Below are 21,385 nucleotides of genomic sequence, written 5' to 3'. Positions count from 1 at the left end.
CAAGAGGAAGTAGTAAGTCCCTTTCTTTATGTGAAAAGACCTAACAAAGAAACTGTTAAAAATGTACATTACATGCTGGAGAGAGGCTCAGATTAAGAGTAATTGCTGTTCTTCCAGGTGGCTCACAAGCACCTGAATCCAGCTCCAGGGATTCAGTGCTCTTCTGACCTCTGAGGATACCTACACACACACACACACACACACACAAATACACATACACACACACAGACACAGACAGACACACATACACAAATACACACACACATACACAGACACACACATACACAGACAGACACACATACACAAATACACACAGACACACATACACAGACACACACACACAGAGACACACAGACACACACACACAGATACACACACACACACACACACATGGAAACACACACAGATCTTTAAAAAATACATTAAGATTGCTAAAATCTGTGTTAAGAATGAATCTTCTTCAGCCAGGAGGCCATATCTGTGCTGTGCTTGCTGTCACGCCTCAGACTGCAAGTTGTAGCTATAGGGACTGTAGTTTTAACAAGATGGAAAAGGCATTAAGTTTTAGGGCTCAGCATTCTTTGAGCTTTTCAGCATTCACTATGGGCCTGGAATGCTCCCTGTTGATAAAGGTAGACTATTTCACTCCCTCCAAAGTGGGTGAAATGCAAGAGGAGAGGAATAAAGAATAGATGAGAAGAAAACACACAAACACACACAAACCTAACCACACACACACACATATATATACACACACACATATAGCCATGTTTTATATTAACACATATTATATAATATATGTAAATATATTAACATATATAAATCTAATCATTTTTTTATATATTGACATATATATGTTAAATACTAGTGGACTAAGCACTCTAGTGAAAAGGCAGAGAAGAGATAGAAGAAAACCACTATTGTCTTTCTTATTTTACTCCCTGAATCACATTATCCTATGGTCACCAAGATGTGTGTGGATTTTCTTCCTACCAGCTCATGTTTTAAGGGAAATTTTTCAGTGCACACCAGCTCAATATCTTGTGATTCAGGTCAGTTGTAACACTAGCAGAGACAGGGTCAGATCAGTCCTGTAAGACTCCCCTACTTCAGACACCATTAACACTTAATAGGTTCCCACTGTGAAAAGAAAAGAAAATTTACAGTGGAAATACACTGAAAGAGCTTTCCCGATGGGACCTGGAAGGCAATTTATGGACGATTCCCACTGTTGCGGGAGTGGAGTTGTACTGCCTCTAGCTTTTGGCTGCAGGCAACTGGGATCCACAAGAATGACATGTCTGAAACGTTTCGATGCACATTGAGTCGCCCTCAGACCTCTGTTTTACGGACACTTCATCTTGTGTAGACATTATTTCCTCTTCTGTTGCTTTCCTGGCCTGTTCCTTCTCAACATCCAACAGACCCCAGAAGCCCTCACTTTTGCTGCCGACTTTGGGAAACTGATCCCCCTCTTTGTTTTTTCAAGAAAAGGTTTCTTTGTGTAGCCTTGGCTGTCCTAGAACTCACTCTGTAGACAAGCTGGCCTCAAACTCACAGTGATCTGCCTGCCTCTGTCTCCTCCAGCACTGGGTGCGCCACCACAGCCGGCTGGGAAACTGACTCTTTGGAGTACCACGTGACCTTGACTCTCACAAGCTGACATTCCTAAGGCTCACCGCCTCCAGGAAAGTCTTTTTACTTTGGACAGCTTCTGACTTTGGGTTGGTTGACATCACCGACACTCTGATCAGCTAGCTGCAGATTGGGATTTCTATCAACTTCTCAGGTTTCGTTCATTTGCTAGGTCAGCTCACAGAACTTGGGAAACACATATGTACATTTGTTGATTTATTACAAAGGCTTTTTTTTTCAAGCTGAAGTAAAAAACAACTTTATTTTATATATATCCCCCAAAGATGCTATTCTCTCATTTCCCCATTTTCCTCCTTTACTTCAATGCCTCCGATTAAAGGACATTATTACACCTTATCAGAACTTCACCCAGATGCCCAGACAATGCCCCATCTATGTATTCTTCTGTATTCGCAAGCTGCATGTTCATGTAGCCGTCCACAGAGACCAGGTAGCCCTTGGACTCCATTCCCCACTTAAGTTTTACCGTCACTGGCTTTCCTGTCAGTCCATTGAGAAAAGGCTTGGGATTGAGGGGTAAAGTCATCGGGAACACCTGGGAGCACTGCACCCCACTAGCCACTGACCTGGCCGCTGCCGGCCCCTTCTGACTGGAGCAATGGACCAATGCTAGGAGAAATGGCAACTTTACAAAGTGTACAGATAACTAGCCAGAGGGAGGAGCAAGGCACGTGGGAAGGCTGCACAGCTTCCATCCCCTCTCCAGGGGCACAGCCCCCTCCTCTCACCCTACCCGCACCCCCACCCCACTCCTGTCCTCCAGGTACCTATGCATTCAGCTGTGCAAACATGCCTCACGCCTCACGCCTCACACCTCACCTCTTTGAATGCCTATGGACGTTTCACTACATAGGCACAGCTGATTTTATCCTTGACTTTTGATGATGTTGAGAGAGAGAGAGGGAGAGAGAGGGAGAGGGAGGGAGAGGAGAGGAGAGGAGAGGAGAGAGAGAGAGAGAGAGAGAGTGAGAGAGAGAGAGAGAGAGAGAGAGAGAGAGAGAGAGAGAGAGAGAGAGCCATACCTCAGTTTATGGGGCAGGGCCTCCCACCCTGAGGTGGAGATGCCCTCAGACCTGCTCAGAGGTGAGTTCCCACGACGATCCCAAATCTTGTCAGGCTGATCATGAAGACTGAGTATCACAAGAGCCAAGAAACAAAGATCAAGCATCTGGTTCACAGTCTCACAGGAAGAACACACAAATCTTCACTGAGCTCTCTACAGGAGACTTCCCCTTAACTATAAAATACACAAAGAGAAAAGCAAGACCCTATCTACCATACCGACAGTTGGCGTAAAAAAGCTAGAATAGCCATATAACTATCAGATAAAATAGACTTAAAAAGCCAAGGTGTGATAACAGTAATACTGATAAGATGGTTAATGAATCAGGAAAGATATATCTGTGTATGCTTTGAGTAAGTTTCAAACACAGGAAGCAAAACACAACAGAATGAAAGACATAAGCAATGTTAAAATTGCTGCCAATGTGTTCGGTATCTGCCTCTTGGCAGTTGATAGAACAATTAACCAAAGGCATCAGCAAACACTATCGTCTATGCGATTATCACCCCAGTGTGTCGTTCAATAGCTCAAAGTGAGGTAGCATGGCAGCAGAAGTGGCGCAGGAGGTGAGCAGGAAAGAGAGAGAACGATCTCTCTTAAGGATCACTTGAGCCCAGGAGTTGGAGGAAGCCTGGGGAGCATAGCCAGGTCCTTTCTCAATAGTAAAATTAAAAAAAAAAAAAAAAAAAAAAAAAAAGAAAGAAAGAAAGAAAGAAAAGAAAATGTTTGCAGTGGAAAGAAGGAAGGCCAAAAAGAAAGAAAGAAAAAAAAAAAAAAAAAAAAAAAAAAAAAAAAAAAAAAAAAAGAAAAAAAAAAAAAAAAAAAAAAAAAAAAAAAAAAGAAAGAAAAAGAAAGAGCCTTCTTCCTCCTATGAGCATGTACATTTTCAAACACCTATAAAGCCGTTGTAGATCCCATCCCTGTTGTTGCTCGGAAACCAGGACCTTGCACATATCCAGTATGCCTCTACCACCAAGTTACACTCCCAACCTGGCCAATGTCATTTATCTAAAATCAAGAACACTCTTACTGAACATTGTACTGAGTGTCCTAGCCAATGTAATCAGATAAGAAAAGGAAATGAAAGATGAGCATACTGAGCAAACAGAAATAAATAGCTGCTAAAATAGTACAGCAGCTTCTTGTAAAGGCAGACTCAGGTTAAATATGTGACCTTGCAGTTGACCTGCAGTTCCACCCCTTGGTACTTACTCAAGAGAAATATCAAAGTATGCTCACGCAAAGATAAGCACATGGATATTTATAATAGCATTACTCATAGTGGTCCCAAACTGCAAGCAACCCAACAGCCATGAGTTCAAGGAGAGACGAACAACTGGAGTTTATTGTAGTATGAACCTGTGGCTTAGCAAAGAAATGGAATAAAATATTAACACGCATGACATCAGAGATGAATTTCACGGACACTAAGTTGAAAGAAGTCAAACGGAGAAGACAAGACTACACACTTGATGAATTTCCTGTACTAACAAGAAAGCTCATCACTGGTCTGGACAAGGGATCACCTATGAAAGAGGAACCAGGAAGCTCTGGCGAGGGGGTTACTCTGTCGAATGGTGGTGGCTGTACATTAGCTGTACTTGACCAAGCTGTATGCTTAAATATGGGCCTTTTCACTTGTTTGCAACACCTGCAGTAGCAAAAGAAAAGGCTAGCCTCTACCCTCCAGATGTTCCCTGAAATGAGCTGTGAATAGGCAGATGGACCGAAGAAGACCATGTGCAAACATGTGCTGGGAGAAAGCCACAGCTGGAGAGCCAAACACAATCTATGTCTCTTCAAAGGCCAGAGAGATGAGGCTCAAACAGTTCCCCAGCCCCAGGCAGGAATAGAGGTGTGGCTGCGATGGGTCTGGGGTATCCTGGGACAATCTGTGGGGAGAACAAGTCAGTTCTCATGGCTGGAGAAATGTCTCAGTGGTGAAGAGCACTGGCTGTTCTTCCAGAGGACCTAGGTTCGATTTCTAGCAGCCACATGGTGGCCCACAGCTGTCTAGAACTTTAGTTCCGGGGGTTGCCTTTCTGTTCTCTGTGGGAACAAGTACACACATGGTGCACAGACATACACACAGAATAAAACCTATACATATTAAATTTTTAAAAAAGCCAGTCCTCTCCTCCCACTATGTGGTTGCCAAGAATTGAACTAGGCTGTCAGCCTTAGCAGCTAAGTGCCTTGAACCTCTGAGCCACCTTGTCAGCCCTAAGTTCTAAGAGTTGTTAATTAAAAAAAAAACAAAACAGTTTTTGAAGCAAAATTTGTTCACAACAAACTTGGTTTTGCTTATTACCTGCTGGAAAACTTATTTATCTTTTAAGGTCCAGTTTTCACTTGTGTAAAACAGAGACGTATGTCCGTCCATACTGATCTCACCATTGTTTTGATGAGTATCTGGGGGTAATTACTTGCTACAGAATAAGGGTGAGGGGCACCCTGGAGAGGAAGGAGGAAAGCAGGAACAGAGAGCATCAGTGAGGCAGAGGCAGAGAAGAAGCCAGTCAGCGGAAAAACAACTCAGTGTGCAGTCTAGTAGGAACCTAGAGAGAATTGAGGTGGGCAGGGCCAAGGGCGGAGTCATCGGAGCCTGTCTGCCGCACAGCTGATGATTGTCAGGAGGTGGGGATGGGGTGGGGTGGGGGAGCATTCCGTCAGTACTGCCCAGGCTCCTTGATGGCTTAAGGTAAATTTAGATTTTCATTTGAAGTCCCAAGAGTAGTAGTAGTAGTAGTAATAGTAATAGTAATAATAATAATAATAATAATAATAATAATAATAATAATAATAATAATAATAATAATAATAAAAGAAAAGAGCACAACACAGTGCATCATGGGGCTTGGGAGGCTGGATCTGAATCTTGTTTACATAGCCAAATGCAATGGGTTTATTTCCTTGATGAGCACAAAGCCAGGTTGCACAATTGGATCAAAGAGTGGATGGAGAGAAATTATTCCCAGCACAGTGGTTCCCTAGGGAAAGGAAAGTGAGGAGCTTTTTATTAGGGAAACTTGCACCGATTCACGTACGAAAGACTTGTCATCACATTTATCACGCATAGGGGTAGACACACGCCCAGGCATGCTCAGTTGGAGATCATGCATTGCATTTTCAAAAATCGTGGCAGAATGGAGACTCTATGGGTGGTGAACTTTACCCTGTAATGAGCAAAGTTGACTGTAGATACTCTAAGTAAGTTGGTTGGTTTCTTGTGCATTGCTGTGTTTGAGCTAGAAACAACTCAATGCAAAAGAGAAACCTAGATGGAAGGTTTTTTTGTGTGTGGGGGAGGGTTGGTGTCTTCTCCCCTCCACTAGGAGTCCTGTCTAGTTAGAGGGTGTCCCCTTCAGTCTCTCAGCCTCTCAGCTGCTAGGAGTCTCAGCTACAGTCCCCCATCATATCCTCCCAGAGGCCAATTCTGACTTAGGTCTCACAGAGATGCTCCCACCCACAGTTTCTCTTTTCCCTACAGGCCTTCCGTCCTCCCTGTCCCCATCCACCCCTTTCTTTCCCCAGGTCTGATCTCCACCCTCATTTCTCTCTTTGCTCCCTCTCCTACCTTGTACCCTCTCTTCACCCACTGCCGCTATCTATTCCATTTCCCCTCGGGAGTGAGATGCAAGCACCCTCGGGAGTGAGATGCAAGCACCCTCGGGAGTGAGATGCAAGCACCCTCACTTGGGTTACTCATCTTCTTTGGGTCTGTGCATTGTAGTATGTTTATCCTGCACTGTGTGGCTACTGATGGGCAGCTCAGGCTTCATGTGGGTCCCCTAGTAAGGGGAGTGGGGGCTGTCTCTGACATGGACACTGTTGCCTGCTCTTTGATCACTTCCCCCTAACAGGGCTGCCTTGCCAGGTTACAGGGGAAGAGGACATGCTCAGTCCTGGTGTCACTTGACTTGACGAGGTGGGGTGGGTGGGTAGAGGGGCTCCCCTTTTCTGAGGAATAGGGGTGGGGAGTGTGGGAGGGAAGGTGGGAAGGTGGGACTAGGAGGGAGGGGGCTATGACTCGGAAATAAATAAATTAATAAAAGAGAGAGAGAGAGAGAGAGAGAGAGAGAGAGAGAGAGAGAGAGACAGATGGAGATGGAGACAGAGACAGAGAGACAGAGAGAGACAGAGATGGAGACGGAGACAGAGACAGAGAGACAGAGAGAGAGCGCTGTGTTGGGCCTGAAGATGGCTCAATGGTCTGCAGTTCTTGCTGCTCTCCCAGGGGACTATATTCAATTCCCAGCATCCATGCCAAGTGGCTCAAAACCTCCTGTAGCTCCAGTTTTAAGCGATCTTATGACCTTTTAAAGCTTCTTTGGGCACCCATACACAATAAGCTGAAGAACAATGGAGGAAAACGTGGAAGCTACCTGGCACTGACTTCCGGCATCCATTGCAAACATATGGGTGCATATGTGTACAAACACACATGCGTGCGCACGCGCGCACACACACATGCACACACATGCACATGCGAACACACACACACACACAAATAAATAAATAAACTTTGAAAATTGGGTTCTGCTTTATAATTTATATAATATAAATATATTTTAAATATAAGAAATACCATATACTTTAGTGAGTAGACAAGGATAGCTGAAAAATGTGGTGAGAGCCATCTTATCAAGGGCACATACAGAGAGGAATGCAAATGGGGGAATTTGGATGTTTGAGACAGGATTTCACTTCGTTGTCCTGAGTGTCCTAGAACTCATTGTACCTTGAACTCATGGTGATTCACCTGCTTCTGTCGCCCAAGTGCCACATCACCACACCAGTTTTCTTTCTCTCTTTTCTTGTCTCAGTGCCACCCCATTGCTGAGTCACTTCATTCTGACTGGAGATAGCTCAAACAACATTTGAAACACAGACCTGTCAGAACACAGAGCTAAGAAAAGCCAAGCCATGTGCCAGTGGGTTCATTTCCTAGGTCAATGTTTTAAAGTACCACATCTGGGGACTTAACTAAGGGACATTGTCATTTCACAGTTCTAGAAGCTACAGTTGGAGAAACAATGTGGGCAAGATTGGTCCTGACACAGGCTGCCAGAGAGAGCCTGTCTGACTTCCCTAAGGGAAATGGAAAGAAACATCTATCTCCTTAACACCCTCCCCCATAGAGGGTGCCAAAATACCAAAGACAGGATCCTCCCCTTCCATGTCCATCTGGGTGTACATAAGTTCACTGAGGTTAATAACAGAAATGTGGGTGGCTTCCTGAGTGACAGCTACACCCTCACCAAGTCCTGCCCCAGCCAGCTGTTAACCCTGTTTATAGCTACGATAGGTTTTCCTAAGGGTGGCATGAAGGCTCATGAGTGCCAGGAGCTCTGTGAACTTTGTGAGCCTCCTCCTTCTCTCCTTGAGAGAACGTCAATAGGGTTCATCCGGGATGAGTGGTCACCACTGCACTGATTCAAGATGGTGGTGGTCATGCCCAACCCAGAGCAAACAGGTATACAACATTTAATAGACCTGCCATTCTGATCTCTGCCTTTCTCTTCAAAAGTGTCTCGTCAGACTCTCTCTCCACCCTGCCCCTGTCTTTTTTCTTCCCCCTCTCCCCCTTTGTGATCAGAGTTCTCCTTTTAATGACGCACACTATTTTAGACTAGGGGTCCAACCTACCAACTTTATCTGTCTCCAGCAGCCTATTTCTAAACGAGGCCACATTTTGAAGTATTTTCAGGTAGGACTTCGGCATACACATTTTTTTTTTTAAGAGACACAGTTTATCTCTTGTCACTATATGTGGGACATATTGTGTAGCCGCTGTGTGAGGTAGGATGGACCAAGAGAAGGAAGTTAGGCCAAAAAGCAAGACCTTGGCAACTAACCTGGGCCCATGGGGACTCATAGCGACTGAACCGCCAGCCAAAGGGCACACATGGACTGCTCCTAGGCCCGCTGCACATGCGTAGCAGATAGATACACAGCTTGGTCTTCATGTGAGGTCCCCAGTAACTGGAGCAGGGACCCTCTCTGACTCTGAGGCCTGCCTTTGGATCCTGTTCCCCTAACTGGGCAGCCTTGTCTGGCCTCAGTGGGAGAGGATGTGCCTAGTCCTGCAGTGACTTAATGTGCCAGGGCAGGTTAGTACCCATGGGGGACATCCCCGTTCTCTGAGGAGAAAGAGAAGGGAGAATGGAGGGAGGTGTGTGTGTGTGTGTGTGTGTGTGTGTGTGTGTGTGTGTGTGTGTGTGTTGGGGGACTGGGAGGAGAGGAGGGAGGCTTCGATCAGGATGTAAAGCGAATAAATAAATAGATGGGGAAAAAATTACCACACTTTATACCTTTTTTTTTTTTTTTTTAAAGCAAGATGATGGTAAGCCTTTCAGTGTATGATGGTGATGGCTGCAAACCTTGATTGAACAGCCATTTTATAGTAGATTTTGTTATTAGTCCCTTGTATAGTTTAGAATAAATATTCTAGTTTCTTTGTTTGAAATAGGGCATCACTACATTGCCCAAGACATTGTGGTTCTCCTGCCTCAGTCTCCAGAATGCTGGAATTGTAGGCATATGCCATACCAAGACATTGTGGTTCTCCTGCCTCAGTCTCCAGAATGCTGGAATAGTAGGCATATGCCATACCAAGAGGCCATATCGAGGCATTTGATTCTCACCTCCTCACTCCTGGTGCTGATGTTGAAGCCCAGAGCTCAGAACTTGCTGTACCACTGAGCTACATCCTCAGTCCTAATCCTCATCATTTTATAGATGGGGAAGTGGAGGTATAAAGAGATCTCTCAGCTCAACTTTGTAACTCTCCAGACACCCACCACAGGAATTTCCTTCCTGAAAAGGTGAGAGGACAAAGGAAATGATGTCTAGTCGTGTGTGTGTGTGTGTGTGTGTGTGTGTGTGTGTGTGCGCGCGCGCGCGCGCACGTGTGCGTGTGTGTGTGCGTGTGCGTGCATGGGTGTGTATGCTGCAGGGAAGCTGGCTCAATGGGACTCCTCATTAGCTGTCCTGAAAGCTGGTTAGTCAGTGAGCTTTGAGTCAGGATTGAGTCTCAGCTGTGGTACATTTTCCTGGCAGAAAAACTCTGTTTTTTAAGCCTCCAAGCAAAGTTTTTAAGGAAGTCGATACCCTCTGGTCATCTCTGACTCACTTGTGAATGTTTCCCACAGTTTCCTGATGTTGCTTACACTTAAGGCGGTCTTGTCCCATCTATCTGTTTTTCAGTATGTGCTGGGTTCCCTCTGTGAAGGCCTTCTCAGTAGCTAATAATGTGCTGAGATTCTGAACTGGGAGTACTGCAGCTCCCGGACCTCGTCAGAGGTGTGTGTGTGTGTGTGTGCGTGTGTGTACACGGAAGGTGGTTACCAGAGAAACTCACCTTGGTCAAAGCACAGAGAGTGACTGTGAAGGGCTCAGGCACAAACAGGAAATCTCTATCACCCCTCCCCCACATCTCCAACCCCTGAGGCTCAGGAACCACTTTGGAGGAGGATGTGCAAGGGGGAGGACAAGAATGAAACAGTGTCTTCTGGGCCTGACAGCACGGATGCACTCACAGCTGCTGTATTTTCTTGTGCAATATTGGCACGAGCTCAAACCAGATGCTATGAAAGTAGATGGTTCACGAACCCCTACCCAACTGAAGCACTATGAACAGTTGATGGCCTCTAGGGCAGGGAAAGTCAATTTCCTATGAGACTGTGGCTCCTGGTAAGTCAACCGGTGTTCCTGTGATGGTCCTACACCCAAGAGTATATGGATAGCACAACTTGGAGTTGATTGGCTACTAACAAAAAAAAAAAAAAAAAATTAAAAAGGGGGGGCGGATAGGGAGGTGGGAGGAGTTGGTGATGAATATGATCAAAATACATTGTATGAAACTCTCAAAGAGTTGATAAATATATTTTTTAAAAATTCTACTAGTAACTCTAAAGGTGGTCAGATTTAATGGCCTTTTTGCAAGATGCAAAAGGAGAGTCAAGTGTCAAGTCTGAGATTATTTTATGATTATTGATACAGGAAGTCTAGCTTTGCACTAATACTGGCTTAGGTCTGAGTTGCTCCTAAAAATCTGAAATTCCTACTGTGCTTGAGGACAGACAAAAGGCAGAGGAGGGAGGGACAGAATTCCAGGCCCTCCATGGAGTTTAAGATTTCTTTCTTGTTTTCCAGTACATGGGAACATGATGTGTTGTTATAAAAAAATGAAAATCCCAAATGTTTGATTTTACCAATGAAGACTCAGGAGGCAGATGCTGGGGTGAAAACCTGCTAACTCAGAGAGGCAGAGAAAGCACCCAGCTGACCTTCCTACTCAGTTCACATCTCAGAGGAAAAAGCCCCAAAAGCTCACTTGCTCAGCTGACAGCCCAGGGGGGAAAGCCGAGAGCTAAAAGCCAAAGAAAGAGCTTGCTAGCTCAAAGCTCAAAAAGCCCTTTCTTCTTATCCGTGGTGTCTTAAATACCCTTCAACTCAAAGGCTGGTTTCTTGCTCCACCTCTTGACCTAGGGTTAACTTTATTAAATCCTGTATACAGAAAACTCTAGGACTAAAGGTGTGTGCTAGAGCTGGCCGAATCATACAATAATCACCTGTTTACAATAAACAGAAAGTTCTTGGATTAATGGTGTGTGTTAGGGCTCAACCATACCAAACAAGAAACAGGGCTTTACTGTTAACAATCTCGGGGTTCACAACGGGATCAAATATCCTGCAACAACACTGAGATCTTAATGATAATAATAGATCTATTTATCATTCGTATAATTACTTTTTTGTGCTGGGGAGGGAACCCAGGGCCTTGCATATGGTAGGTGGGCACTCTACTGTAGGCTTAGATCACAGCCTACTTTATTTAGGGCTCTTAAACACCTAAACCTTACTTCTAACTCACAGACCAGAGGAAGGGGAGAAAGAATATTAAGAAGACAAAGGTGTTGTGGACCTGTTTAGACGCATTGCCAGGATACCAGCAGTGCAGTTCAACAGTAAACACAAAACAGCAACGCAAATCTGTAGCGGTGGCACAATCCAGTAGAAACATCAAGGCTCTACTGAATTGGCACGAGTCAGCGAAAGCAGCCAGACTCAGTCACCATGAGAAGTTCTCTGGACCATTTCTCTCTTTGACTTGAAGACCAAGGAAGACCAGTGAGGTGTTATCCAATGTAGCAACACAAAAGCATGGTCTAACTGTTTGTGGGTTCTGTATATATTTTGCCTAAACATCATGTACCCTCTCACGTGTCTGTTTTCAGTAAAACATTACATGCCCTCTCACAAGACAGTTTCCAGGAAAACATCACACAACACAATTGAGGTTGGTTTGTTTGTTTTGTTTTCTGTTTTTTGAATCAGGGTTTCCTTGTGTAGCCCTGGCTGTCCTAGATTTGCTTTGTAGACCAGGCTGGCCTGGAACTCACAGAGATCCACCTGCCTCTGCCTCCCAAGTGCTGGGATTAAAGATGTGTGCCACCATGCCCGGCTACAGCTGAGTTTTTAACACAACCAGAAACTTCTACCAGCACCTATACTTCTACCACCAACCTATACTCCCAGGACTTCGCTTAAAATGAAGATCTTGGGCAGCCTCCTTAGTGTAGGACTGTCCGTGCAACGACACAACCTCAGTGAGTCACAGAAGCACAAGTTAGAAGCAGCTTGGAGATCAGCTGGTCATTTTCACCTCACCATGTGTTAGGGGAAACAGGGACAGGAAACAACAGTGACTTCCCAAGGTCATGTGGCTCCTTCTGAGTCAGAGCCTATCCTCCTTTGTCTTAAATTTTTATTTATTATAATTGTTTTGTGTATCAGTATTTTGTCGGCAGCATGCATGGACACCATGTACTCTACTCTAGGGAGCCAGAAGATGGCATTAGATCCCTTGGAACTGGAGTTACAGATATAACTGAGCCATCTGCTGGGAATAGAACCCTAGTCCTGTGCAAGAACAGCCAGTGCTCTTAACCACTGAGTCATTTCTCCAGGCCTTCAGATCCTGGATCCTTGCCGACATTTAAATATCACGGTGGCATGGGATTTGCACACAATAAAAATGAGATCTTCAAACAACGCTTGTCTTCCACGGTAAATACATGACATCAGGAGTGTGGGAACACCACTGAAGTATTTAGGAATCAGACTGCCCCTTGATGTGTTTGAATATACTTCATTTATTTATTTACCGAGAGGAATTTTATGTTTTCAGAGGATTTGTAGGTTGAATGTCATTGTTTTTATTTTTTTTAAAAAAGAATGAAAACATGAAAGAAGAAAAGAAGGGCACTAGGTCATGTATTGCCCAGACTAGACCCGAACTCCTGGGCTCAGGAAATCCTCCTTAGCAGCTGGATCCTGTAGTCACTGTTTTACCTACTGTGGTTTGATAGCATCCAGATGGACATGTTGGGATATGCTGTGCTGCCCCCAAGAGATCTGCAAGCACTGTAACTTGGGTGCCTCAGGACCTGCATTGGGGCCATTCTTTGTCTGCTGCGACCAAGGCCAACTCCCTTCCTGCCAGACCTCCATAGAAAGTTCATCACGATGGACGCTTGCCCAACATTTCCGGTTCTAAAACCACAGGTCAACATTAGTGGTGACCATTGCTCACTTGGACACCAACATGCACAGTTGTCACGCTTCGCCCCGGATTCTCTTGGCTGCCAGGCCAAGCCTGTTGTTCTAACTTGTCATGTAAAATTCCACTGAAATTTTAGTATTATTTACCTGAGCAGTCCATAGTTTTTGGTTGTTTAACTTAAGTGTTAGTATCTTTGCAATGGTTCTTTTCTTCTTCTTCTTCTTCTTCTTCTTCTTCTTCTTCTTCTTCTTCTTCTTCTTCTTCTTCTTCTTCTTCTTCTTCAGACTTTGGGCTCAATTGTCACAGACAGTCACAATGCTGGTCCTCCTTTATAAAACCAAGCAGTCCCTCTTGAAACTACAACGGGGTTGTCAGGGAAAATACAGTAACTAGGATATACTTGTCCTGAAAACTGTTTGTTCCTTATTTAGCACTTAAAACTCCTTTGAATTAAACTCCAGCATCTGTATTTTTTATTTGCTAAGCTAGATCATGCCCTTCCCAAATAAAACTGCACAGGGCTCACAAGCAACTCAAAACCTCAGGTTCCTTTCTCCTGTTGAAAATACTGGAGAAGCCAGACTTTATGTCACAAGTCTATAATCTCAGTTGCTTAGATTCGGAGGCAGGAGGATCACAAGTGGAGGGCCCGTCCGAGCAACTTAGCAAGTGGCTGTCTCAAGCAAAATGAAAACAAAACAGGCTGGGGCCGTATTCAGTTGTAAGGCTATAAGGGCTAAAACCCCCTTGTGCCACATTGAGGCAACTTTGAAGAACCATCTGGGATGGTTGGTTTTTGACTATCAGCTTGCCACAATCTAGCAACACTTGGGTCTGTGTCTTAGTGAGGAACTGTCTAGATCAGAATTGCACGTGGACGTGTCTGTGGGAACCTGTCTTGGCCATTAGTTGATATAGGATGGCCTGGCCTTTTGTGGGTGACACTAGTCCAGGCAGGGCATCCTGGACTATATATAAGACAGGAGAAAGCTAGCTGAGTATGAAGTCAACAAAGCAGGTGACATGAAGGTATTTATTTCTTTACGGTGGGTATCACGTTAACTACCCTGAGTTCCCCTTGGTGACGGCTGTAACGTGGGATTGTATGCTGGTCAAACCCTTTCTTCCCCTAAGTTGATTTTAGTTGGAGTGTTTTATCACAGCAAAAGAGATGGAACCAGAACACCACCCCAGGACCAGAGTGTCCTGTAGGATGGATGAAATCTTTGGCTATACCACCGTACCATCCAGTTGTCCTCATGACAACCTCCAAGGGCGCTAACCCCAAGAGCTCTGTAACAAGTATCCCTCAGGTCAGACATCATCTCAGGGAACCCATCTGTGACACCAGGAATAGCCAGGAACTCTATGAAGATGCTCAGATGAAGTTCTGCGGTGAGGTGCCTAATCTTGGACTGATAACGAGGACCTCATACTTGCTTCCAGAGGGACACAGCGTAGGCCTGTCCTAGAGCAGCAGTCAGTGCAGTTGTCAAATCTTTGCCAGTAGTGAATGTAGATTGTGCCTCAGCGGAAGGAGGGTACCGCAGCTGGTGAAGTGCACTGGGCACTAGGGAAATGTGGCAGGGAGTAGGGATTAGGACAACGGGATTTGGAGACTGTCGATGTCATTGCACAAATTCTAGATATGTGTGAAAGCCAGGGCTGTATAACAGGCCACCTCTAGTAGCCTAGTAGACAAAGCTTGGGGTCAAGCTTAAGACTTCATCATAAAATGAGAAGTTGAGCGCTCAACCTCGGTGGGTAACCATTTCCCAGTCAAGAGCTCTGAAGACTGGCATCTGGAGATAAGCACACGGGACCTTTGAGCCAACACACATCAATATCCTAGTTTCCTGGACCCCTCTAAGACAGAAAAGCCAACTCCTTCCTCCACATTGGCAGCCAACACCCACCTGCCGGTTAAGAAGACTTGCAGCAGCCATGTACCTGAAAGCAACATGCACCCTAGTCAGGAACTGCTTTCTTCTGACTCCTCGGACTGATTTAAGCCGATAATTACATACCATAGCTCAAAGGGGAGAAGTGCTGGACCTTCAAAGAAGGGACCATACACACCTCCAAGGAGCTGTGAGTCCAAGTCAAGGTCAGCTTTCCAGAGCCAGCACAGTGCACATAGGCTGGGGGTCTGAGGGACTGAATCAGAGAGTGGGGTAGGATGTGGGAGGGGTTAGGTTGCTTATATATTTTCTTATGTTTTAGGGGTTTAATTCTGGGTGTCTCTTTCTGTCTGTGTCTGTCTCTGTCTCTCTCTCATGGTGTTGGGCCCAATGAGCTATTTAGCTTCTTCCTGCATATTTTCCCTCGTGTATATATTTGTTTATTTACATATGTTGTATGTGCATATGGAGACCAGAAGTCAATGATAGGTGCCTTTCTCAGTCTCCTTACTTTTTTTTTTTTTTTTTTTTTTTTAAGAATCTCTTACTCATCTTGGAGATCACTGAGCCTGAGCCTGGAGTTCACTGATTTGGCTAGCTGGCTGGCTACCAAGACCCAGGATCCTTCTGCCTCCCACTGCCCCCTGAGCTGGGATGGCAGGTATGCCTAGCTGCACCTGGCTTTTAATGGGGGAGGGGGAGGGGGGATGGGGACTGGGATGCTGGGGATCTGAACCCAAGTCCTTAGGCTTGTGTTGCAAGCACTCTACTGACTGAGCTATCCCTTCAACATCCCCCACCCTCCTTCATGTTCTGTCCTCTGAAACTTTAACCTGGAGAGGCTACAGAGGAAGCAGAGGCCCCCGGCAGCACAGCTTTTATAATAAGCCAACAAATCCAGAGCCCGTTCCCACCCTAACACATCAGGTCAGTGTGCCCCAAACCATCCCAAGGCCAGGGACCAGACAGCTAGGACTCACCCATGCAGCCCAGAGCCTGCGGATGCCATTATTTAAGCCTCAGCTTTCCACACCTCTTCCTGTTCCTTCCAGAGAAAAGCTCAGTCAATGGTCTGGAAGGCCCTCCCTTGATCCTGCTGCCTATTGATGCCTCTTGTTTCTTGAATCTGTGACAAGAAATTTCTTACTTTGTGAGAATTGTTTCCAAGCCTGCTGTCTCACCCTATGTGACTCAAATGAATCCTGGGTACATTTTAACACAGGGGTGGACTGTACATTTGGACAGAAGGACATTTTTTTTAAAGCTACCTGAATACTCCCTGGGGATATGACTGGATGAGAGCCCCGGGAGAAAGAGGGGGTGCATTGCTGTTGCAGCTGAGAGATGGAGAAAGTTGGGTCCTGGACTCAATCGGGTCGAACACCAGCACTATTGTGACAGGAAGTGGAGGCAAAGATCAGAAATGTACACGCTCTAGAAGGCCTGGAAATGTGCAGCGACTTTGCAGAAGTCTGCAGGACACTGCCTTTGCTGGTGTCATGGGAAAGTAGCCAGGGCGGAGGATGCCAGCATCGCCAGAAGACTAGGGATGCACTCATTCATCTGACTGGCACCGACCAGGCTGTAACTGAATACCCGATAAGGAGCGACGGGAGGGAAGAAAGGCTTTTTTAGGCTCACACTTTGAGAGGCTACAGTCCATCCTAGCAGGGAGGCATGGTCACAGGAGCCACTCTCGGATGTGGCTTCGGGAGGGTGAAGCTGCTAGCTCACGTCTGAGAGGACCAGGAAGCAGAAAACAGGGCACCCGGATGCTTGGCTGGCTTTTCTGCTTTTATTCCTCACGAGACCCCAGCCCCCCCCCCCCCCCACCATGGAGCAGTGCTTCCCACACTCACAGCGGGTCTTTCTCCTTCTCTGAAAAAGCTCTCACAGGCTCGCCCAAAGGTGTGCCTCATAAACGCCTCAGGTACTTCTTCATCAAGCTGGCCATCACAATAAAACACCACAGAAAGCAGCTTGCGGCTCCAGAGACACCAGGAAACGGACAAACTTCTGGTTTTGTTTGCGGTGTGTATGTGTGTGTGTGTGTGTGTGTGTGTGTGTGTGTGTGTGTGTGTTTTGAAAGAAGATGGTATGCAGGCCCTGGAGCCAGGCTTGGGATGGGAGCCAATGAAACAAAAGGCAGAGGAAATGGGTTCACTTTTCTATCTTTAACTTCAAAACTTTTATGTGTGTATGGATGCTCTGCTTACATGGATGGCTGTGCGTCACGTTCATGTCCTGGGTGGCCAGAAGCGGTCACCAGGTCTCCTGGGACTGGAGTCCCAGGATGTGATGATGGTGAGGCATCCTGTGGTTGCTGGGGCTCAACTCCAAGTCTGACAGAAGAGCAGCCTGCCCTCTTAACCACTGAATCATCTCTCCAGCCCTAGTTCAAAACAGGATTTCACGCCTGTCTCATGGAGATCTTCCACTTGAATACTGTATTGCGCTTTTGGGGAGTATTATCCAAGGAGGCTTGAAAACCTATACAAGCTTCTTGTAGATGTCTTACATGTATTACTCCCCACCTCTGGACAATGAGTGTACCAGAGGTCATATTCTTCTACCTTTAAGAGGATTCTGGGGGCCCAAACTCAGTCGGGCCTGTGCCACAGGCACCTTCAGGTACCGAGTCATCTATCTGAAAAATTCTTTTAAGAAAACATTACTCATTAGGAAGGAAGTAGAGCTAACAGTAAACTTCCCATGACTCAATGACTCAGGGAAAACTGCGAAGTATACTCCATTTTTGGAAAGAGAGAGAAACAAATTATGTCATATTACAACAGTAAGGCACCTAAATCCTGTCCTGTAGCGGCTGCTGGCAGAAGTAACTGGGCATTCAGAGACAAAGTGTTTTCATGACAGTTTCTATTTTCCCTATTTATTTGCTTCTTGGAGCATTTTTTTTAATTAATTTATTCTTGTTACATCTCAATGTTTATCCCATCCCTTGTATCCTCCCATTCCTCCCCCCCCCCCCTTGGAGCATTTTGAATCCCAGGGCCATTAGAGGAAAACCTGGTGTGGGCAAGCATCTCTCCTCTCTATCTCTCTCCTCTCTTTTCTTCTTCTTCTTTTCTTCTTCTTCTTCTTCTTCTTCTTCTTCTTCTTCTTCTTCTTCTTCTTCTTCTTCTTCTTCCTCCTCCTCCTCCTCCTCCTCCTCCTCCTCCTCCTCCTCCTCTCTCTCTCCTCTCTCTCTCTCTCTCTCTCTCTCTCTCTCTCTCTCTCTCTCCCCTCTTGTCCCTGTGGCAGGTGCTTCCCTTTTGTCTCCATTCTCCTGAAGCAGGAGTCACCTTTCCTCACAGAGCTACTGAGCAGTCTGTTGTAGGACACATTTCAGTGGCTAAATGGGAGTAGAGACTCCTCCTGGCTACCCTTGGAGATTTTATTACTGACATGGCCAGCTCCTGAGGGAGGCCTTACAAGCCCAGGCCTGTCCAGGAGCTTAGCCTAGGCATCTCCCCAATCCCTTTCCAGGCTTTTGCAAACAGCACGCTACTCCCCAGCAACACTAAGGTTTGGTTATCCACCACAGGCCTTAGGCTGGGGACATGGCTTCTGAATTTGAGGCTGGTTGCCTCTAGGTGGCAGCAGTGTACCATTTTCCTCTCAGAACCGAGGGGCTACAGTAGAATTTGCTTCTCTCACGCCCAGTAAATTTGAGAAACCAGTGCCCAACTGACTCTTCCAAGCCATCTTTCTTCTGTCCTCAGGCGCCTCTAAGGTCTCTTGTGGTTTGCTGCCCGAGAGGAGACCCACTGATTGAGTCAGCAGAGGGAGGGAGGACAGGCTTGTTGGAGAGAAAGAGAAAGAGATGAAGTGACTTGGGGGAAAAATGGGAGCAAGAGAGGTGTTGGCCAGCAAAGAACCCCTGACAGGACTGATTGATGCCTCTGACATGGCCTTTCCAATCAGCCCCCAGGCCCCCATGCTAAAAGTCTCCATTCTCAGGCATGGGAGTCCTGAGGTATTTTCTGTCCCCATGCCCTCTTCTACCCTGTGGTTCCTGTCTGAGGTGACAGAGCAAGAACTAGATTAGTCACCATGAGCAGATACACATAGGAAGTAAACTGTCCTTGTGTGCCCATTTGCTCCTGTGCACCTCTGCCACGACAGCATGACAAACCACGTGGCCAGTGGCCTGTGTGGCTGCCTGATCTTGGATTCACAGCTTCTAGAAGCAAGAAACAAAGAAATCACAGAGGAACCAGAACCGTGAAATAAGCGGGGAGTGGGGTGGGGGTGGGGCAGTGCAGGGAATGAGATAAGCGCTTTCTAGTGGATTCGTGGACTCCTCATGTCTCTGTCAGTCCATGAGGGAAGGCTTATGTTTTGTGGATCTCAGAAGCTTTGCTTATGTGCTCAGTGGCCAGCCTGAGCCACTCACACTAATGCCTGGCTTGTAGGAGAAGCCCAGTAAACACTTGCCGAGTGTGGCTCCATACTAAAACAATTTAGAACCTACACTTGCTTCCAGTCCCGGCTACTTCCTATCTCTACCGGGCAGTCGCCACCGTGGGTCTCATTCAAAACATGTTTGTTGACCCATGAGCCTGTGCTGGGCTCTGATGAAGGGGAGGCAGATAGGTCAGAGATGAATAAAAATTAGCTCTTGATCTTTAAAAGGCGACAGGCTGGAATGGTGCACGTCTTTAATCCCCAGTACTCAGGAGCCAGAGGCAGGAGGATCTCTGAGTTTGAGGCCAGCCTGGTCTACAGAGTGAGTTCCAGGATGGCCAAGGGTACCTTGTCTTGAAAAACAAAGACAAATAAAAGTCTAAAAGGAAAGAAAGGACGCACTCAGAAATAAACAAGACCCTTCATGCTTTCCCAGATTGGGGCACCTTGCAGACATCTTAGTGCTTTGGAAACAAAAGCTGTATGGCGTTTACTCACTGAAGTATGTACAAAATGCCCAGAAAACAACCTAGCCCTCTTTTAAATACACTTAATTTTACCTTTTAATTTTTCATTCTGGGCTGCCTCAGATAGCCCAGTTTGTAACTTTATCTAATTTCCTGACAGGAGTTGCTCCTGACGATGACATAAGGCACCTGCTTCTTATAGTCCCATCTTGGATATTAATGAGTGGTCAAGATACCCCCAAGGTGATTTCACAAGTCCCTGGACTTGATTCCCAACACCACACACACACACACACACACACACACACACACACACACACACACACACACTTCCTTCCAGCTTAAACAGACACCTGACTCAAAATAGGAATTATGAACAGTCGATTACCCTGACTTCCCTCGGGCCTTTCACCTCCCGTGATGGATGGCTTCTCCTGGCTCACGGTGAAGATGGAATAGATAGAAGCTTTGAGTTGAAGACAGTGCTCATTTTGTGCATTCAATGTAAATGCGACACTCATACGTGCAGATCCGTAATGGATACGAGGAAATTGGCTGGAAATAAACAGACAGAACAACAAGCCGACTTGCAGAATAGGTGGGAGAGGCGAAGCGTGAAGAACAGCCCGAGGAGCGACTCAGCATCAGCCTGGTGCTTCAGGGGAATCACAGTGGGTCTAGAAGAGACATCTTGACAGATGAAGCCTTTGGTACATTCATGGGGTCAGGGAGGCCCGAGGACAGCCAGCATCTGGGAGTTACTCAGTGACCAGGCTCAGAGGAGGCTAGAAAGCACAAGTCTGCCAATGACACTGAAGGTCACCGCAGCCTCCTGGATCCCAGTGTCTTCTGCTGCCTCACAGAGGGTTAGGGCAGACAGTGGCTCTCATCACTGCTGCAGCCTAGCATGGCCTGCATGGGAGACACACACACACACACACACACACACACACACACACACACACACAGAGAGAGAGAGAGAGAGAGAGAGAGAGAGAGAGAGAGAGAGAAGGCTAATTGGGAATGGAGTGGGATTTGAAACTTCAAGGCCCACCCCCAGTGATTCACCTCCCATCAGTGATGTAGGTAACAAAACCACACCTCCTAATCCTTCCTAAACAGTCCCACCAACTGGTGACCAACCATTCAAATATGTGAGCCTATGGGGCCATTCTCATTCAAACCGTCACTGATGAACACTTGCTACAACATGGTCAAACCATGAAGCCTTATGTCTAGTAAAGACCCCACTTACAGAGAAATGTGTATTATCTGTCTGTTTACACTAAATGTAATCAAACTATGGACAGGAAGTAGATTA

General features: G+C 46.1%; 1 protein-coding gene and 1 pseudogene across 3 annotated transcripts in view; one reads left to right on the top strand and one right to left on the bottom strand.

The window, feature by feature from the left end:
- Adss2 (adenylosuccinate synthase 2) overlaps positions 1-21,385 on the top strand; it is an 832,666-nt gene that overhangs the window by 73,738 nt on the left and 737,543 nt on the right. The window lies entirely within an intron of this gene.
- LOC127190764 (small nuclear ribonucleoprotein F-like) lies at positions 1,923-2,182 on the bottom strand (annotated as a pseudogene).

The sequence above is a fragment of the Acomys russatus genome, chromosome 6 (assembly GCF_903995435.1).
Source record: "Acomys russatus chromosome 6, mAcoRus1.1, whole genome shotgun sequence".
In the NCBI taxonomy this organism is placed as follows: Eukaryota; Metazoa; Chordata; class Mammalia; order Rodentia; family Muridae; genus Acomys; species Acomys russatus.
This window is presented reverse-complemented; position numbering and strand designations above follow the sequence as displayed.